Source organism: Microtus oregoni, unplaced genomic scaffold (assembly GCF_018167655.1).
Source record: "Microtus oregoni isolate MIOR12 unplaced genomic scaffold, Mior012 000050F_005, whole genome shotgun sequence".
In the NCBI taxonomy this organism is placed as follows: domain Eukaryota; kingdom Metazoa; phylum Chordata; class Mammalia; order Rodentia; family Cricetidae; genus Microtus; species Microtus oregoni.
In genome coordinates, this window is record NW_024543229.1 from 1,204,211 (window position 1) to 1,226,660 (window position 22,450).

The window sequence follows — 22,450 nt, forward strand, 5'->3', positions numbered from 1 at the left end:
TTTCTTGATAACTGTTTTGTTATATGTAATTTTGCTATGTTAAGGTTAAAGCCGTCCTTTCTTTTTGTTTAAACAGAAAAAGGGGAAGTGATGTGGGAGTGTCATATATCAATCTGTTGATTTCATTGGCTAAGCAATAAAGAATCTGCTTGGCTGGCCCTCATAGGTTAAAACATAGGTGGGAGGAGTAAACAGAACAGAATGCTGGGAAGAAGAGGAAGTGAGCTCAGAGAAGCCAGGCTCCTCTCTCAGGGGCAGACACACGCGATGAAGCTCCAACCCAGGATGGACATAGGCTAGAATCTTTCCCGGTAAGACCGGTGCTACAGTTTATTAGAGACGGGTTGATCGGGATATCAGAATTAGCCAGTAAGGGCTAAAGCTAATGAGCCAAGCAGTGTTTAAAAGAATACAGTTTCCGTGTAATTATTTTGGGTAAAGTTAGCCGTGGGGGCGGCCGGGTGCCCCTACTACTAAAAGACCCTGTCTCAACAACAACAACAACAAAAATTTTACGCCAGGCTACATAGTGAGAACTTGACAAAATAGAAGAAGAAAAAGAACAGTGAAAGTCCATCCCATTCAACTCTTTTTATATGTTTTTATGAATATTTATTGAGTTCTACATTTTTCTCTGATCCCCTCCCTGCCTCTCTTCACAATTTATCCTCCACCAAAGTCCCCATACTCCCAATTTACTTAAGAGATCTTGTATTTTTCTACTTTATGCTTCCCATGTAGATTTGATCTATGTAAGTGTCTCTTAGTGTCCACATTGTTGTCTAAATTCTCTAGGATTGTGGTTTGTAGGCTGTCTTTCTGTTTAAAAGCCATCTATGAGTGAGTTCTCGTGATAATAGTCTTTCTGTGTCTGGGTTATCTCACTCAAAATAATGTTATCACACTCCATCCATTTTCCAGCAAAATTCAAGGTGTTGTTAATTTTTCTGCTGTGTAGTACTCCATTGTGTAAATGTACCACATTTTCCTTATTCATTCTTCTGCCAAAGGGAATTTAAGTTGTTTCCAGGTTCTGGCTATGACAAAAAAAACCTTCTATGAACATAGGTGAGCACATGTCCTTGTGGCTCAATTGAGCATCCTTTGGATATATACTCAAAAGTGGTATTACTGGGTCTTGAAGAAGGTTGTTTCCTAATTTTCTGAAAAATAACCACACTGACATCCAAAGAGGCTGTACCAGCTTGCATTCCCACCAGCAATGAAGGAGTGTCCCTTTTTCCCACAACCTCTCCAGCATAAGTTGTCATCAGTGTTTTTGATCTTGGTCATTCGTACAGGTGTATGATGGAATCTCAGAGTTGTTTTGATATGCATTTCTCTCATGAGTAAGGATGTTGCACATTTCCTTAAGTGTCTTTCAGCCATTTTAGATTCCCCTGTTGAGAGTTCTCTGCTTAGGTCTGTACTCCATTCTTTTTATTGGATTATGTTATCTTTTGGTGTTCAATTTCTTGAGTTCTTTGGATATTTTGGAGATCAGACCTCTGTCTGATGTGGGGTTAGTGAAGATTTTTTCCCATTCTGGTGGCTGTCGTTTTGTCTTGCTGACCATGTCCTTTGCTTTACAGAAGCTTTATAGTTCCAGGAGGTCCCATTGATTAATTGTTTCAGTGTCTGTGCTGCTGGGGTTATATTTAGGAAGTGATTCCCTGTTTCAATGTGTTGAAGTGTACTTTCCACTTTCTCTTCTATAAGATTCAGTGTGGCTGGCTTTATGTTGAGATTTTGATCCATTTGCACTTGATTTTTGTGCATGGTGATAGATATGGGTCTATTTTCATTCTTCTACATATTGATATCCAGTTATGCGAGCACAATTCAACTATTAATATCATGACTTAATGACTCCCATTCGAATCATTAAGGCATGCAGTAACAAACTGCTACCCCAAAGCCAAATGTAGCCAGATGCTTCTTTTTATAAAGACCAGCCAAAAAGGTTTGTATGGTTTTACATCACTGGAAAACAAAATGAATGATTTTTTGATTTTTGCTATGCATGAACATTATATGATGCACAGCTTTCTCCTTGTTTGTTGACCCACACTCACTCTAATTTAGCTGCAATGGGTCTTTTGCTGACATCATTCTTTGACAGCTGAGTTAAATAACAGTAACAGAGTGTATGGCTTGAAAACATTAAAATATTTGCCATTTAGCCCGTTACAGAAAACTATGGCAATACACGGACTGGGAACCTATGACAATATGTAAGTTGCATGGGAAAAATCTCAAAATGAGGTAGTTTCTGTTGTCAGTACTCAAACTCAGGGTTTATTCTTTGGCCTGTATCAGAAACATAAAAATCAAGACAAATTGTAGAAGGGAAAGAAAGGAAGGTGAATGAAATGAGAATGTGACCAGTCCTAGGTATAGTTGAGGAGGCTTTTATTGTAGATAACAGGGAAGGTACAATCAGAGGCATCTGGAAGAGTCAAGAACAGGGGGGAGAAAGCAGTAGACTGATAATGGGCAGCAGAATGAACCAGGCTATGAGAGAAGAGAGAAAGAGAGAAAAAGAGAGGGGGACCAAGAGACAGGGGAAAACAGATGAAGAAAGAGAACCAAGAGCCAAGAGAGTGCATGGCTGAGATCTAGGAATGAGAAGCTGGGGTAAGGGAAGTCAGTGGGCTGGAGAGATTCAGGACACGATGAGGAACACTGGGAGGAATAAGGAAGCCATCAAGTACTTGCTGTTTAAAGAGCCTAGGTCAGCATGTGCTTTGGATATTAATGGGCAGCACATTTGTCTTGAGTTCCTTTTGGATCTGACAGAAGGTAGGTCCAAAGCAATTTTCACTGACATTTATGGCCCCAACTGTGACGTCATCGTGAGTGGGAGCCAGGGAAAGAGGACAGTGGTGTTTAGGAAGAACCTGACAACTGATGAATATGGGGGAGTGGTGTTGCAACTGTCCTCTGAGTCAAGCAACTGATATCTTGGGTAGTTCAGCTGTGCCCATCTGTCAAAATGATCATCTGAGCTTGGCCTGTTGACTATACACACACCTTCATCGAGGGGTGGGGGTGGAGTCACAAGAGTCACACCTGAGTATCCAACTCCTTATCACTTGTGTACTCTGCCTTAATCAGACATGACTTCAAAGAGAGGCTAGAGTATATGGGAAGTGGTGGGGGGGCTCCATTTATGAGGCTATGGGAAAGCCCACATCTCATTGGTAATGGTTTTCTAGGTGTAGTCTGTGGTGGGGGGCACCCACACCTCTGTAAGTAAACCGTTACCTATGATCTGGAAGGCAGCTAGATAAACTCATTGGTTCCCCCAGAATACACTATGGCGGAAATGTGCTTCTATTTGTCAATGGGACCTTAGGAGAGGGGGTAGACTTTGTTGATTATATCTCTCCCCTGGGAAGTAATTTTAGCAACAGATTTGGGGGGGGGGGGGGATGGAAACTGGCCATACTGGAATGAGATAGAAAGGAAAGCATAGCCTCCCATGCACGGTTGCTACTTGTGGCTGGACATTGAAGAACACAGAGTCCACAGCAAATAGTGCGGCAGAGAGATGCTGTGGAGGGTGGGAAACTTCCCACTGTGACCCCATGGTGAATTACTGTAAGGATGCCTGCAAATGCTGAGGCATAGGTGAGAGTTGCTGGGAAATTGAGCATCGTGAAAGCCCAAGGCCTGGAGGCTCACGACAGGGAAAGCACTGAGCCAAAGCCTCTCATTTATGGTTACTACTCAAATCTTTGATCTCATCCTTATAAATCTTAGAGATTCACATTTAAGTCTTAAAGAAGTCCTTTTGTTTGAATGCCCTCTGTGATTTTCTTACACTCAAAACTTGATTCATGGGATTTTGGTCCTTCCTGCTTCTCTTTCACATTCAGGCAATGCCATAGCTAAGGGCCAGAGCTAAGGATCTGGGAAGAGCTCCCTCCATGTTCTTATGGCCTACTTTTGCTTCTTTTGATTACCTGGAAGGCAATCTTCCAGCCTGCATGCACACAGCCAGCTCTCTTTTCCTGCCCCCATGGCAAAGGATTCCTGCTTCCCAGTGAGTCACCACCCACTAAGAAACACCACATGTCTTTCTCTGTCAGCAGTCCTAACACAGTTTTTTTTTTTTTTTTTTTTTTTTTTTTTTTTTTTTTTTTTTTTTTTTTTTTTAGAGGCGAGGGGATTCAAGAGAGGATGGGCATAAGGAATGGAACAAAGTGAGCACACCACAAACCAGAAAGGGCAGCTCTGGTCTGCTACTTCCTGTTTGCCTGCAGGAGACTGTGATGTGCTAGGCAGCCTTCCGTTCAGTGCTTAGTTTCATTTGCCTTGCTCTTTAATTTGTACTCAATCCCTTGTAGATTCGGCAGTTTGGGGTTTCTTATAATTGCTCACTTCCACAGAGACTCCCAGAGCCACGTAAAAAGAGATACAAGACAGCCTTGTGAAAGTTCTTACAGATGTAATAAGTGTAGTCTAAGCTTAGAGTGTTAAAGATAATGTTGGAACAATATACAGGCCACTGAAGTTCAAAGGCAGTATACAAAACCCACAACACTTATGAGACAGAATTTACAAAATCCATAACACTTATGAGACAGGAGATTTTAGAACCTGGTTGTTGTGCGATTCCCCTCTATGCTGGGTGGCCGGGAGACAGATGAGCCATCTCCACTTATACCTGGGTCCTGATGATGATGATGAGAATAATGAGGAGGTGGCAAGATGCTCGGCAGTTAAGACCATTTGTTGTTCTTACAGTGCCTTAGGGTTTCTATTGCTGTGATGAAGCATAAAGACCAAAACCATTCTTAGGAGGAAAAGATTTTATTTGGCTTACACTTCCACGGCACTGTTCTCCATTGAAGTCAGGAGAGGGACTCACACAGGGCAGAATCCTGGAGGAGCACCTGATGCAGTGACCATAGAGGAGTGCTGTTATTGATTTGTTCCTCATGGCTTACTCAGCCAGTTTGCTTATAGAACCCAGGACCACCTGCCCAGGGGTGGCGGGCCCACCCACAATGATCCTCCCCCATCATTCATTAATTAAGAGAATGTCCAAAAGCTTCCTACAGCCCAGACATATGGAGTTTTCTCATTTGTGCCTCCCTCCTCTCCAGTGATTCTAGCTTGTGTCAAGTTGGCATAAAAGGAGCCAGCAAATAGTCATATCCAATTCATTTCCCAGCACCTCCATTGGGCAGCTCGCAACCAGCTGTAGCTCCAGTACCAGGGAATCTGGCCCTCTCTTCTGGCTTCTGCAGACTCCAGGAATGGACACAGTGCACTTATGTACATGCAGGCAGACACTCATACATATAAAAAAAATCATTGAAATAATAATGAAGAAGCTATAATTATTAAGATTTATTAATTTATTCAAATATCATTTTCATTTTTAGCGATTGTGAGTGTGTGTGTGTGTGTGTGTGTGTGTGTGTGTATGCATATTTGTGAAGTTGCCTGAAGAGGCCTGAGGTACTGGATCCCACTGGAGCTTAAATTCCAGGTAATTGTGAGCTATCTGATATGGGTGTTGGAACTTGACTCAGAGCCTCTGGAAGAACAGTACAGGCCTTTAAGGGCTGAGCCATTTGTTCAGACACCAACTCATTCATAAAACACTGATTTAGCTGGGCAATGGTGGCACTTGTCTTTAATTCCAGCACTCTAGTAGCAGAGGCAGGTCTCTGTGAGTTCAAAACCAGTCTGTTCTACAGAGGACAGCCAAAGCTACACAGAGAAATCTTGTCTCAAAAAACCAAAACACCAAACAAGCAAGCAAGCAAGCAAACAAACAAAAAAGCTCACGCATGTACTCATATATGTGTTTAGTAAAATCCTCATCAGAACACATAGAGGTGTGGAGTGTTTTTAATGCCACATCACAGAAGAAGAAAAAACCCAAGGGATTCTGGTAAAGTGATTGCCCCCAAAAGATCTATGCCAAGGAGATACAGAGCCAGAAATTGAGTCTAGGGTTTTGACACTGTGGTTCATGCTCTTAAACACTATACTCCCCCTCAGAAAATGTATTGCTGTTGAAAAGATGTGTGGCCATTTTGACATTCAATTGGAGAAAGTCTTTTGATGAGCAAACATTCTAACACAAAAAAGGGAAAACGAAGCAGGAAAGTATGAGATGTTGTGCATTGTCCTTACATATTAAATTTAAATGTAGGCACATGCTAAGCCTCGGCCAGAATTGGCATAATCTGGTCTCCAGTAATCTTACTATCTGGTCTCAGTGCTTTCAGAAGCGCTTTGAGTGAAACCTTCAAGCTGCCTGCGTGTTTCTTTGTGACTGTGACTTAGACGTGTCACTTCCAGTTTAATGGCCACCTGCCACTCTCTCTCACGTATCAAGGATTATGAGGCCATTTATGCTCCTGGAAGAAAGTTTACAAATTGCGAGTTTAGGAATGAAGTGGCTTTTGGGGGAAGGGACAGCAAAGGTGGAAGAGACTCACAAAGGAAAAGTGTAAGTGGTCAGAGCATTCTGTTGGGTTATTTGACCCCTGACAGAGTAAGGAAGCTGGAAATCTGTTGTCAAGCTCGTCTTCATGAACAAAAGCAGTCTAAAGTAGCTAGTGGGTCCTCCCCTGAAATGAGGCTTCCCGTTAGAAATCCTCTGAAATTGATTCCTGGATAAAAGGACATGTGTACTCAGAATCATGGTGTAGATGCGGGATATAATGAATCACGTGGACTTTGCTAGCCCAGTCCAGGAAGTGTATTATGGACTATCCAAGGATAGATTTGTTCCCAGAACACAACCACTCTACTTGCAAAGAAATAATACTCACTGAAACAATGCCGCACCAGGATGGGAAATAGATAGCCTGCTCAATACTCATATGCTGCAATGGGGGAGAGAAAATTGGGACCTTCAAAAGCCAGGTGAACAGAAAAAAGTGTTATCAGTGAATCGTAACTTTACAGCGTAGATTACAATTTCTAGGAGGAAACTGCAACAAATAAAACATGAGGTGTGCCACAATTAGCACTATGCTAATTCACTCTACAAAAGAGTCTCGGGAGGACCAATGTATGCAAAGTGTCAAACTGAAGCTACAGGACAAAGGACAATCTATATATGGAAGGTAAATTATTCTAACCATAATAGGTATAGATCCACAATCCTTGTTACCAATTTCAGACCACTACGTTACCATAAAGAACATTAACGTTTGTCGGGCATGGTAGCACAGGCCTTTAATCCTAGCACTTGGGAGGCAGAGGCAGGTCCATCTCTGTGAGCTCTAGGCAAGCCTGGCCTACAGAGTAATTTCCAGGATAGACAGGGCTACACAGAGAAACCCTTTGTTAAAAACAAAACAAAATAAAACAATTATAGTAGCAAAACCACAAAGAATATTAGCATCTATCTTGGCAGTGGTGGTGCACACCTTTAACCCCAGCACTAGGGAGGCTCCAAAGCTATGGAGAAACCCTGTCTTGAAAAACAAAAAACAAACAAACAAAAACAAATCAAAACAAGAAAAGATACATATTTCTGGTCAGAATAGTTTCCATGGGGTAAAGCACAAAAGTCGTAGAATTAATGGTAACTAGTATACCACTGATGTTTGGATTCGGCAGCCCAGAAAGAATCGTTTTTATTTGCACTTATTGATTTAGTGTGTAAATTCATGTGCATACTCATGACATGGTGAGTAGAGGCCAGAGGACAACTATGGAAGCTAGTTCTCTCCGCCCTATGTGGCCAGATAATGGAACACAGATCATGAGGCTTGGTGTCAAGAAGCTTTTTACTTGCTGAGCAACGTTGCCATCCTAGATAGAATAATGTTTCTTGTTAAGTGGCTTCATATAACGTCTGAGTGGGAAAGAAAGAAACTTAACATACCCTTCAAAATTATGCCCTAGTGATAGGTTATACTATTTATTAATTGATTGGGAAGTACTTATTGTCAAATAAGTGTATATTTACATGTGTATACATTATATTGTTCCATAAGATCCACATAACACTAAGCGGTGATGGCACACAACATTAATCCCACCACTTGGGAGACAGAGGCAGCCAGATCTCTGTGAGTTCAGGCCAGTCTGGTCTTTGAGATCTAGTTCCATAACATCAAGGATTGTTACACAGAGAAACCCAGTCTCAAAAAACAAAAACAAAACAAAACAAAAGAACCACATAGCAATATTTCCTACTTTTTGTGGATGAGGAAGTGATAGCATTCAAAGCTATTTATAGTGGATAGGTGTCCAAAGACGAAAGAGCATGCTGTTAGGGTTTTGAATCCTGACCATATCTATTTCAAATTTACAATAGAAAAGCCTAAGGAGGCACAGTGATTGACGTAATGTCACAAGAAACAAGGTGCTGAGAAGTACCCATGGCTCCTGTTCTCTGCACAAGGCTATCTGAGGAGTCAGAACCCACAGCTTACATCTGGAGCTCTTCCAAGCAACCTGGCCCTGCTCAGTTTCCTTCTCCAGACAAGCCATGCCCCTATGATCTTATTTTCAGCACCACAGAGATGATTAGATTACAGGATTCCTGGGTGATGGAACAAAAGACTCTGCCAACATGCCAGCTACTTTACTAAATCCTCCAAGACAGAATTTCCTAGCAGAGCACACACAGAAAAAGGTCAGATACTTGTGCCAGTATTGTTTGCCTTCCTGTTTTGTCCTACCACTGGGCTGTGACTGAGAAGTATGGAGTTTAGCTGGCCATTTCTTGTTTGGAGTTAGTTTTTCTCCCCTTTAACTATCCTGTGGAAACGTTAGGAAACATTTGATGCTGGTGTGTCTATTTTTGCCATTGTTGTTTTGGTGGGTTTTCTTTTTCTGTTGTTGTTTTAGTTTGGTTTGGATTTTGAGACAGATTCTCACTGTTCTGGCTTGGCTGGAGCTCACTATGTGCACCAGACTGACCTTCAAGTCACAGAGATTTCCCTGACTCTGTCTCTCAGGTGCGGGGATTAAAGATGTGAGCTGTCACTCTCAGCTTTTCCTTCTGCTTTCTTAAATCTGGGCTGCTTTCTGGTCAAGTCATTCCTCCTGACAAGAGATCTTTAAAAGGCCCCTCAGATCAAAGAACTTATGAGTATCAGGGTGACCTGGGGTTGCAGCTTCAGGCTCTTCCTAGGACAAAAGAGCATTACACTGTTGCAGATCATGCCTGGTTTTTAGCCTCCACCCCTATAGAGTAACAATAAAGGACACTGTGTTGCCATGGCGTAACATGCTCTTTGGTATACAGTCACATGCCCACACTTGTACTATAGTTCCATCCACAGCAGCCTCAGAAACAGTAATATTCTTGTGTCCCTTATGTCCAATAGCAGTTCCTGTTTGCCCAGTGCTAGTTCTCTGTCTCTGAGTCTCCCACTTCTGTTACCTAAACACAACATCAGAAGAAGGTAAAAAAGAGCTCTCACTTCACTGCTCCCTGTTGTTAGCAACATGGACATCGTAGGGGTTATTAATCCACACCTAGATATAGTCTACCTAGGGCAGATTAAATCACGTGGCAGATCATCAAGCAGTCATAAGTAAGGCGTTCTCAATCCTATGTGGTAGATAGACATAGTATGTAATCACAACACTCATGTGGCTGGGGCAAGATAACTGAGCTTGGAGAGCAGTTTGGACTCCATTGTGAATTCCAGGCTTCCCTGGCCTGCCTAGAGGGAGCCTATCTAAAATCAATCTGTGTCTCCTGAGTCTAACAGATCACTGATACCTTTGGAACATTTTCTAGACACAGTCCTATTACTATACTGATGAGAAGGCCCTGCTTACTGTACCATATGATTTTGCTCTAAGCTTTCTTAGAATGAGCACCACATTCACACTTGGAAACCTGAGCAAACAATCCAACCTTGGGAAAGCCAGAGACATTGATTTCCAGGTACCTACCAGATGTTTGCATTCTAGATACAGTGAACAGTTTTGTTTCTCTGATGGTAACAGCTTCAGTCTCCTCTACCCCGGCTCTCATGGCTATTACCACATTTGTCCATAGGAGATTGACATTTGGACAGGCTCTGGCTTTCAAACTCAAGTGTTTAAGGAACTGCATAGAAAACTGGAATGCAATCCTGTCAACTTTGACAGAGGAAAGATAGCCAGTCTTTCAGGATCTATTGTTTTTGAGTTATGTTTTCTACAGGTGAACTTGGGGAATAGGACTTGGATATGATACCTTCAGCATTCTGGAAATTTCTTCTGCATCATTGGAGTACTGGACTCAGTGGTTGATTGCTGCAAGGATATTTTTCTCATCCTTTAATTATAGATTTTATTTTATTTTTCTATTTTCTTTTCTTTTCCATGCAGTACTGGGGTTGAATCCCTGGATCCCATACACAACATGCTAGGCCTCTACTACAAGCCTTTACTCTCACATATTTTCCTGGTCTCTTGTGGGATTCCCCTCTGTATGCTGTGATTATATTAAAGAATAAAGAAAACTGCTTTGGCCTATAGCAAGGCAGAACTTAGCTAGGCAGGAAAAACTAAACTGTATGCTGGGAGAAAGAAGCCAGAGTCAGTAAGAAGCCGTGTAGCCCTGCGGGAAGACAGATGCTAGAATTTTGCCGGGTAAGACACAGCCTCATGGCTATACACAGATTAATGGAGATGGGTTAATTTAAGATGTGAGTTAGCCAGAAATACCCTTAAGCTATTGGCCAAACCGTATTGCAAGTAATAGGGTTCTGTGTGATTATTACAGGACTGGGTGGGACAGAAACCTCCTACAACAGTCTTTGTTTCTCTACTTGTTTTTATATTGGTTGTTTTAATTTTGTTTTTTTTTTTCTCTCATGAGTTGGTCAGAATAAACAGGAGAGTTTCTAGTGTCTATGTAGAAAATCCATCTGAACTTTCTCCTTAGCATGTGACTCAGAAAACATTCAATAACACATACCCTGGCCTGATAAAAGAAGTAGTCCTATGTCTGGTTCATCTGGTAGAGTTGCACAATAAGTAAAGGAACTAATTTTTAGAAGGAAAAGCCCAGGCTTTCCAACTGCAGATATAGGAGAGTGTTTTAATCTATGGCTTCAATAACCCTGGGTCTTTTACTTATCAAATGCGAGAACAGTGAAGTATTCCTCAGGTCATTGTATTTTAAATACTAAGTACATGCTGTCATTTTAAAACATAAGTCCAGCATTCCTGTGTACTTACCAAAGTCCCTGGAAACATTCAATTAGGATGTATAAACTGAATATTTGAATTCACATTTACTCAGTTGTCAGAAAGAACTTATTGAAAGCAGGCATTAAGGAAGTCTGGGTAAAACATACATCAATGTCATGAGGGCACCTCATAGTACCATGTTATACTATTTTTTGTCAGGACCAGAACCACTTGGGGAAAGTTCAAGTGACATCTGCAGAAGGTTCTTTCAGGAGTTCATTCTTGGGACATGATCTTTCCTTTAGTAAGCATATTGTGCAATCCCACAATTCAAGAGAGGTGGATGTTAGATAAATGTCACCGGGTCAGGATTCCCTTGGTGTCTAATGTGGAGGAGTTGTATTTATTTTACAAAGTTCAAGTTTCAGGAAGGGAAGATGCCTTTACTTTACTCCTGAGAAATCCACTTAAATGTAAACTCAGACTTTGGGTTCAGGGGAAACAATGAGTCATAAGACCTGTTGATGGCATGCTGCTGCTTGCATCTGGAGCACACTCACACCATTTTTTTTCTCTCTCTGTCTCTGTCTCTCTCTCTCTGTCTCTCTCTCTCTTTCTCTCTCCATATCCCTGTCTCTCTCTGTCTCTGTCTGTCTGTCTGTCTCTCTCTCTCTGTCTCTCTCTGTATATATGTATGTGTGTGTGTGTGTGTGTTCACATGTGTGTGCTTTTTCTACGGATGAGAGACTCAAACGTGTCCGGGAGTTTTGCTTCATGTGCGTGTGTGAAAGAGCTTCAGGTTCCCCCTTACATTATCCACTCTCAGATACACCCTCACTCACCTCTCAGCCTAATCCAGACAAGTTTTAGTGAATCAATCCATGAGTCACGTTGCAAAGTTATCCTTTAGGCTATCCTTAACACAGTCTGTGGTTTGCACCAGTTAGGAAATTATCCCCAGAAGCATGGTGGAATTAGAACACTTTGCTAGCTCGGCTCTTTTTTTTTTTTTTCCCAGAACAAGTCTTTCCAGATAATATCATTCATACCAAAAGGCACATAATCAGTGCCTTATGGAGCTATTTGACACTAATGTGGTTAGAGGACCTTTATTTTCCCTACACATCAGATACCGGGAATATGTTCCTTCTCTTTATCCAAGCATCTATGTCAGGACATCTCTTCATCAGCATACCACCCCTAGGAAAGCCTGGGCTTTCCATCCATCTCCCCTCACCATCCCCGCACAAAATGTCGATTCAAGTTGAACATGGCAACTAAACACATAAAAGAATCTTATGAGCTAAAGGTGAGGGAATCCCATGAAGGAATCCCATGAAGCAGAATAGCAAAGAGTTAAAGGGAGAGGAATTTGCTGTATCCAAGCAGCCAGCCTTAATTTAAATGCATATTGATCTCTTTTGAACTTAAACTGCCAAAGCCTCTATGTTCTTTGTCCTTCCTGGTCTCTCCATTCATCCAGCCCACCAACCACCTGGTCTCAGATCTCTGCTGGCTGAGTGGGCACCCCCAGAGTACAAGGTCAAGCAATGACCCTGCTAGCTATCCACCAAGGAAGGTTTGGGTCACTGCCCTTTCAGAAATTTGCCTAACAGGTGTGGAGGGGTAGGGAAACAAAACTAGAAAAGGTTATAAAAAGAGATTTGGGGCACTGAAGGAGGAGGGCTGTCCTGTGGCATAAAGGAAGTGTGATTATATTGATTAGAAAGGCAGGACAAAGGAACCTTAGAAAGTCTTACAACCATAAAGAGCCTCTTTAGGCCAGTGAACAATGAATGGTAAAAGAAAGAAAGAAAAAAAGAATTGCTTTGAGGTTTATAAGGTGGGTTTAGATTAAACCACAGGAAGTCTGATTTTACATACAAGGAAAACTAGAGCATTCGTTAGCACATGAAGTAGAACAAGAAAGCAATAGATGTAAAAGGCTCAGAAAGCATCACTATTGCTAGCCTATTGTCCTAGAGTTCTGGGAAGGATAAGCCCTAGGTCACAAGTTTGAGGCCAGCCTAGACAGTATAATTGAGACAAACTCAAGTTTCTGCCAGTGCCCTCCCCTTGAATTGGAGGCATATTTTTCAGTTCCGTGTGTGTGTGTGTGTGTGTGTGTGTGTGTGTGAGAGAGAGAGAGAGAGAGAGAGAGAGAGAGAGAGAGAGAGAGAGAGAGAGAGAGAGCCCACGCTGGTTTCAACTTAACTACTTTAAATTGTCAAGGGTGACCTTGAACTCTTGGCTCTCCTACCTCTACTTAACAAGTGCCAGTGTCACATCACAACAGTGTGATGCCCCACGCAGCCTTTTCCATCTTTTGGTCCTTTCTGTTTGTCTGACAAAGATTTTTACTATCTAGCTCAAGATCGCCTCAAACTTCACCATCCTCCTGCTGCTATTTCCCTAGGGCTAGTACTACAGGCATGTGCCACCATACTTGGCAATATAGTGAAGTGCTTAGGCAATGTATTGAAGATGATGCTGGATTTCCACAACTCTGATCTCTGTATGGTACACCCAGAGAATTCTCTTATGGAAAGATCTACCTTTTAGGTATCTCGCAAATATTGTGCAAATCATATTTCTACAGTCTTTCATGTTATAAATAACATAGAACTTACAGCTATACAAATGTTTCGAAAGAATATTCTAGACCAGGTTGAAAATGTAATTGGGCTGGGCTAAAACAAAATCAAGCTCAAAGACCTAAGAACCTAGATAAAAATATGAAACTACAACACACTTTATTTTTTTTTTTAATTAAGGGACTACTTGGAGGAATTATCTGGCTTGACAGAAAACACTATTGGTAAATGTGAGCAAAGTTCACTCGGAAGGTGGGCTGTGCTTCTCACTGTCACATCTACAGTCATAAGAGCCAAATAAGACAGAAGGAGGGTTTCTGGGCTGTGGTGGCACATGCCTTTAATCCCAGCACTTGGGAGGCAGAGGCAGGCTTATATCTCTGAGTTTGGGGATAGCCTGGTCTACAAGAGCTAGTTCCAGGACAGGCTCCAAAGCTACAGAGAAACCCTGTCTCAACAACAACAAAAAAAGAGAACAAAAGACAGAATGAGGGGCTTTTTCTTCATCTTCTAACACACGGAGAGAGACAGGCAGACATAGACATACAGAGACATAGGTTTAGTCTGTAGAAGCAATCAAAGTAGAGATCCATTTAAGGACTGTTGCTTTTAAGCAATTGGCTGCTACTTTGTCACAAGTTCAGAAACATAGCCAGGCAAACATCATTTGTAGATGCATTAAATTCAAAATAGTCCTACACAGTCGCAGGAATATTGATGACCTTGTAGGTATAACTGTTCAACAAACAGCTTTAGAGGTAACAAAATACTTTGTTTTCCTGGTGATTGCTTTTACTATAGATAGAACATCTTTTAATTAAAAGTTTTCACTTAGTACAGGAAATAATGAGTTTCAATATGACATTATATACAAACATATCATTGTAGTTTGTTCATGCTCTTTTGTATTCTTTCCTTTTTTTTCTCCTAGTTCCCCTTCTCTCTAAATAGTTACTCTTCCTCTTTTATATCTTGTATGGTGTGTGTGTCTGTGAGAGAGAGAGAGACATCAAATTTCCTTTATCCATTAATCTGTTGATGAACACCTAGGATGTTGCCTTAACTTGTCCATTGTGAATAGTGCCACAAAAGAAACAGGGGCTCCCTCGTCTCTCTGTAACAGGCTGGCTCAGATTCCCCTGCAGCTATTCCCAGCAGTCCTGCAGCTACATCATGTGACAGTTCTATTGTCAGTGCTTTGAGGAACCTGCACTGTGATTTTCCATAGTGGCTGGATTGACATCTCCACCAGGTTTCATTTTTTCACATTCTTGCCAGCATGTGATGTCGCTGCTTTGTTTTTGGTGGCCGTTTCGACTGCAGTGAGGTGGAATCTGAATGTAGTTTTACCTTGCAGACCTGCCGCTGTCTAAGGATGTTGAACATTTTCCCTACCTTTATCAGCCATATTTGCCTTTCTTCTTCTAAGAATTGTTTGTTTAGCTCATTGGTCAATGTATTGATTGAATGATTTGAATACTGATATTTGAGTATTTTATTTCAGTGTCAGTTATAGAGCTAGCAAGAAATTCCTTTCTTCTGTTTGTGGCGTCTCCACTCTGCTGCCTATTCCCTTTGCTGTTCAGCTCTACACTTTTAGAACACCTAATCTTTCAGTTGTGCCTGCTGAGCACTTGGAGCTCTTGTCAGAATATCCTTTCCATGCCTTGCCTCACATGACAAGTTCTCCCCATTTCAGGCCAGCAGTTTCAAAATTGAAGGCCTTTTATTAAGGCCGTTGCTGCAGACCTAATTGACCTCTGTACAATTAGGTGAGAGATAGTGACTTACTAATTCTTCTTCAGGAGAACATACAGTTTTCTCAGCACCATTAGGTGAAAATGTGGTGCTTTCTGCGGTGTGAGCTTTGGGCACCTTTGTCAAAAATTAGGTCAAACGACCATCTGAGATTCCAGGACTTGGGAGATAGTGGCAGGATTATCAGTAGTTCAAGGCAAGACCATCCTGAGCTGCAAGGGATCCTGTCTCAGACACACATGCCAACCTGTACCTGTGTGGATTTACTCTGAGTCTCCTTTCTATTCCTTTGTCTTTGTCTCTGTTTTGTTGCTGGTAGCATGCTGTTTTTCTGTCTATGATTCTGTAGTGTGACAAAATCAGGCATTGCCATGCTTAGGATAGCTTTGGTTACGTGTGATGTTTTGTGTCTCTGTGTGAATTTTGGAAGTCCTATAGCATTTCTGTGAAGAATAACATGATAATTTTGATTGGGATCGCACTGAATCTGTCAATTGCCTTTGGTAAAATCACCATTTTCACAAAATTAATTTTTAAATTCATATCAGAAAGTCATTCTTCAAATTGTTTCTTTGGTGTTTTAAATATTTTATTATTTATGAAAATTTATTTTATCTGCTTTGGTGTGAAGGTGTCAGATCCTCTGGAACTGGACATGTGAGCTCCCATGTGGGTGCTGGGAATTGAAGCCAGGCCCTCTGGAAGAGCAGCCAGTGCTCTTAGCTGCTAAGCCATCTCTCCAGGCCCGATGTTTAACATATTTATTGCTTTGTTTGTGTGTTTGTTTTCATTGCTTTATAAATAATACCATTCAAAATGTCCACTTCCTCCCTTCCTCCCACTCCTGCACTCACCCTCTCCCCTCCCCCTCCTACAACAATTGCTAATTGTTGTTTTACATTTTTAATTGTAGGGCTAGAGAGATGGCTTAGCTGGTAATGGCATATGCTACTAAGTCTGAAAAGCTCCATTCAGTTCCTGGGAGCTATTTGATGGAAGTGGTCCTCGGACCTCCACATACCCACAGTGGCAAGTGAATGTGTATACACACACAAAGAAAGAAATGGAAAATATAATAAAATTTTAATTGCACATGTCTTCTTTTTGGTTTTTCAAGACAGGGTTTCTATGTGTAGCTTTGGAGTCTGTTCTGAATCTTGCTCTGTAGACCAGGCTGGCCTCGAACCCACAGAGATCTGCCTGCCTCTGCCTCTTAAGTGCTGGGAATAAAAGCATGTGGCACCACTGCCCAGCTTCATTATAATTGCCGATGCCTTAAATAAATATTTAGCTTAAAAGTTAGGTTTATTCCTAGGTAGTTAATTTTTGACTCATTTTGTTCGTATAATTATGTATTATTATGTATTTTTGTGTATAGCTGTGTGTTTACGAGTGCCCTCAATGGCCAGAAGATAGCACTGGATCTCAGGGAGCTGGAGTTGGAGGAAGTTGTATGCTTCCCAAACTTTAGTTCTCTGGAAGAGTAGCATGTTCTCTTATCAGTGGGCTATCTCACTAGTCCAATTGCCTAGGTGATTTTATTTTTGCAATTGCTAAAGGAATTGTTTTATTTCTCTCTCAGTAAGCTCAGTATTTATCTAAACAAACATCTAATTCTATAGGTTTATTTGGTATTCTGTTACTGTGCCGAAAATGCTTATGAGATCCTAGACTCCTTTGGATCTCTCAAGTACAGAATCTGAGAAGTAATTTGACTACTTCTTTTTTCATTTGGCTCCTGTCTCTTGTCTTACTGTTTTGACTAAGATTTCATCCCTGAATTGAATAAGAGTGAAGAAAGTGGACTTTTCACCTTCTTATTCAAAATGAAATGCTTTCAGTTTCCTCCCATTTAGTACAATGCTGGTGACAAGGTTGACATACATGGTCTTCATTATGTTTCTGTGGTTGATCTTTATTGCCACCATAAGTGAATTTGGGTCAGTCGAGTAGCACATTTCTAGAGAGACAGTTCTCAGGGAATATACCCTGGGGAATGTCGGCAGCACCAGTCAATGAGCTGGGCTCTCAGAGTGAGCAAAGAGGACAAAAGGAAAAAGCAAACTGAGCAGAGCATCATCATTCTCTGCCTCGTCACCACTGGCACAGTGTAAAGAGCTGTCTCAACAGCCTGCCACAAGAGCTGGAGCCACTGTCACTGCCCTGGTATCCCAATATGACGGGCTGCATTCACTCCAAAGCCTGCACAAAATATCCCCTTTTCTTCTGAAGGTACTTTGATCTGGTATTTTGTCAGGTGTAATGGCGTAAATGAATGCAGACAGATTGTAAAAATATATACAGCTCTAATGGGGAAATAGACTTACAGAACCACCGTTCCCACAGAAACCAGGAAAGCAGAAGCGAGTGCTGCGAGCATGCTCGCCAGATTTATAGGTAAACATTAGCCTGAGGCGAACACGCCCCCTAAGTGGCGGGACTTACCCCTATAGTTCCCTTTTTTGTCTAAATAAGACAGAACTAAACCAAATACAACTATATAAAATAATAACAAATAATAGATATAACAAACAATATTGAGAACAAAAGTTTTGCTAAACATTCCATCTCAAGGAGTCTAAATAATGTAGAGAGTAAATACAATTATATAATCTTCAACTCCGTCAAAGATCTGAGAAGGGAATAAATATTACTTAACGAACGAGATATATCCAAAATGTGCAACAATTGACAGAGACAACTGACTACCTGGGCAATCATCCAAAGTCTCGTTTGCAATGTTGAGTCAACCAACTTTGGCTAAGGCCTAACATAACTGACATACCATTATTTTTTTTAAAATTTATTTATTTATTAAGGATTTCTGCCTCGTCCCCGCAACCGCTTCCCATTTCCCTCCCCTCCTCCGATCAAGTCCCCCTCCCTCATCTGCTCGAAGAGCAATCAGGGTTCCCTGACCTGTGGGAAGCCCAAGGACTGCCCACCTCTATCCAGGTCTCATAAGGTGAGCATCCAAACTGCCTAGGCTCCCACAAAGCCAGTACGTGCAGTAGGATCAAAAACCCACTGCGATTGTTCTTGAATTCTCAGTATTCCTCATTGTCTGCTATGTTCAGCTAGTCCGGATTTATCCCATGCTTTAAGGCAAGGAGCTTTTCAAAACTATCTTACCCTGTCTTGGCAGGATATGACAGTCCTGTTTTATCCATTGATGCACGCTCTGTATCTTTGTCAGTGGTTGAGGTATAGGGATTTCTTTGCCCAAAGGCCAGTTCTGCCAAAAAGAAAGGCTCCAGGTGGAGTGTCTTTGGTGCTCAACATTCTCTCGGGAATAGAGCGGTGTTGCCAGGAGCAATTGTGTCTCACTATCACGAAACTCTGAGTTAGATTAAAGGCCATGTTCTACAGCTCTTTGAAGAAGTTGAAGATTATCTATCTATACTGAGTATAATCTCTATATATCTAAAGAACCTGATTAGTCTAATTATAAATGACAAACTTAGATGACTATTAATCTATATAGTTCTCAATATCTATTTAACTTAAAGACTAAGACAATAAACAACTGTGTAACAAATGAGGATAATGACCTCCAAATATAAACACTGTACAAATATACATTGCAATATGGTAAATATATATATCAATACACAAACATTATATAAGTATCTTAATCAGAGGTAGAAATGTACACTGCAATATGGTAAATATATACAATATATATCAATACAATTTATGTCAATACATAAAAAATATTTTAAACAGAGATAGAAACATGCATGTATACAATAGTCAATATAATTTAATTTTGTATCAATATACAAGAATCGATACCAATATATTTGTCTAAAAACAGTAACTCACAATTATAAATCTATTATCCCATCATTCCCTCTTTTTTTTTTCAAAATATTCCCTGGGCTTATAAAATTCCTCCCCAACCTCCCTGAGAATTCTTTCTTTCTTTCTTTCTTTCTTTCTTTCTTTCTTTCTTTCTTTCTTTCTTTCTTTCATTTCTTTCTTTCTTAAAAATTTCTACCTCCTCCCTTCCTTCCATTTCCCTCTTACTCCCCCTACTTCCTTTCCCCCTCCCTCTCCAGTTCTAAGAGAAATCAAAGTTCCCTGCCTAGTAGGAAGTACAAGGCCCTCCCCCCTCTACCCAGGTCTAGTAATGTGTGCATCCAAACATACTAGGTGCCCAAAAATCTAGTGCATGCAGTAGAATGAAAACCCAGTGCCTTTATTATTATCTTCTCAGCCCTCATTGAAGGCCAAATTCAGAGAGTCTGGTGTGCTCACATGCTTATTCAGTCTCAGTCCAGCTGGCCTTGGTGAGCTCCCATTAGATCAGTCACACCATCTCAGTGGGTGGCCACACACCTCGCGGTCCTGACTTTCTTGCTCATGTTCTCCCTCTTTCTGCTCTTCATCTGAATCAGGGGTGGTCAGTCCAGTGCTCGAATGTGGGTCTCTGTCTCTCTCCCCATCCATCGCTGGATGAAGGTTCTATGATGATATGCAAGATATCATCAGTGTGGCTATGCGAGAAGGCCAGTTCAGGCACCCTCTCCTCTGCTGCCCAAAGACCTACCTGGGGACATCTCCTTGGACACCTGGGAACCCCTCTAGAGCCAAGTCTCTTGCCAACCCTAAAATGGCTCCCTTAATTAAGATATCTACTTCCTGATCCCATACCCACCATTCCTCCATCTCAACCATCTCATTCCCCCAAGCTCTCCCCAATCCTCCCCTTCTCCCATCTCTCTCCCCATCTCCCCTTCCCCTCAACCTACCCCCACCCCTGAGCTCCCAACTTTTGCCTGGCACTTTTGTCTACTTCCAATATCCAGGAGGATAACTAAATGTTTTTCTTTTGGTCCACCTTCTTATTTAGCTTCTCTAGGATCAAGAATAATAGGCTCAAATGCCTTTATTTTTGGCTAGAATCCACTTATGAGTGGGTACATACCATATTCATCTTTTGGGGTCTGGGTTATCTCACTCAGTAAAGTGTTTTCTATTTCCATCCATTTGCATGCAAAATTCAAGATGCCATTTATTTTTACCATTGAGTAAAACTCTATTGTGTATATGTGCCACACCTTCTTTATCCATTCTTCTATTGAGGGGCACCTAGGTTGTTTCCAGGTTCTGGCTCGAACAAATAGTGCTACTATGAACATAGTTGAACAAATGTTTTGTAGTATGTTTGGGCATCTCTTGGGTATATTCCAAGAGTGGAATTGCTGGGTCATGAGGTAGGTTGACTCCCAGTTTCATGAGAAACCGCCACACTGATTTCCAAAGAGCTATCTAGAAATATGTCCGGGCTATTGGTCAAACAGTATACTAATTAATATAGTTTCTGTGTGATTATTCAGGTCTAGGTAGCCAGGAAGCAAAAACACAGTCTCCACTAGCAAGGGTGGAGTGAAGACATGGCGGCAACAGCAGCAGCTGGCAGCTCATACATTGAACCACAGGTGTGAAGCAGACAGAACAGTCTGGACAGAAGTGGCAAGAGTCTTTGAAACCTCAAAACCTTATTCCAGTAACATCCCTCAGCAAGGCCACACATCCCAAGTGTGCTAAAACGGGGCCATCCACTGGGACCAAAGTATTCAAATGCCTGAGCCTATGGTGGATATCTCATTCTAATCGCCAGAATAACATAGCTTCCTAAGGAAAGCAGTTTGTTTTCTTAAAAAAAAAGAATAAGAAGAAAGAAAACTTCTAAAAGTAAGACCAGATTTCCCCACCAATAATTTTTTGTTTGATTTGTCTTTTTGCCTGTAGCCCCTTAAATTTTCTCAGTTGAAATTTGGGAGATTTATGATTTGTTCCTTTTTGCATAATTTTTAAAGATATGATTCATGGTAAGCAGAGGGAAATCACATTTCAGAAGGTAGAAATTTAAAATAGTAAAACCTATCACCCAAATTATCCTAACAGAGTTACTAAGCTCACAAGATAAGACTTTCTCAGATAGCCCCTACTGCCAAAATATTATCTTTGCTGTGTCCCATAAAACCATCCATCTTCTTCTGTGCTGAACACTTGATGGGTGCAGGGCATTATTTACTGGGACAATATGCTATTGTGTTCACTAGTCAGATATGCAGAAGATCATGTTATTCGAGGTCTTGGGCAATGTGGCAGGTGTAGCAGAGATAGCGTAGGCAGAATTTTCCAACAAGGAGAAAGCAAAATCAAGCATGCTTGGGAGTATATCACAGAGCCAAGCCAAGAAAGGTGAGGGCCTTCCTAGAAGCTCTGCAACCATAGAAACTCGTGTTATTTAGATACATTTCCTTGAATGCACCCTTTAATGAAGATGTTAATTAATAGGTTGTGGGGACGGAGACTCTCCGGAGAGTCAGAGCTCAAACTCCCAACCCTATGAAATAAGGCTTAATTGGTCTGAAAGATATGGAGAAATGGAGTGGCCCTCAGTACAGTCACAGTTACTAAGAAGGCAAATTGAAAACGGAAGAAGTACAGAAATACATGAAGCAAAAACCCAGAGTTTGATAATTCTTTCTGATTAAATATTTAATAGAAGATTTATTCCAAGAATTACTTAAGTCTCCATGATCAGAAATGTTCTTTCCAATTCCCCAGACCAAATGATGTCTAGTGATACAAATGAGATTTGTGATTGTCTTTCATTAAAATGTATTTGCCTTGCTCTTTATAAAATCTTGCTGGAGCAGGCATTTAGAGTCACTCGAAGTGTCTTTGCTTTAAAAGAAAACATGAACAGAATTTGCTGCCTAATTTATGCAACTTTGAAGGACTTTCCCCAGAAATTCACACTAGAAAATATTTTCTGGATCAAAGTCACTGCTGAAGCACCAGTGCCTGTCCACATCTCAAGTGTTTTCAGCTTTGCTTGGTTCCTAATTGATCTGGCTTTGCCTGCTCTAAGATAATAAGCTCTGGTGCATTGTTGACTTGCTAAAAGGAGAAACTCCTGTGCTGTTATCTAGACAACCAATCTAATACAGTCACTATAT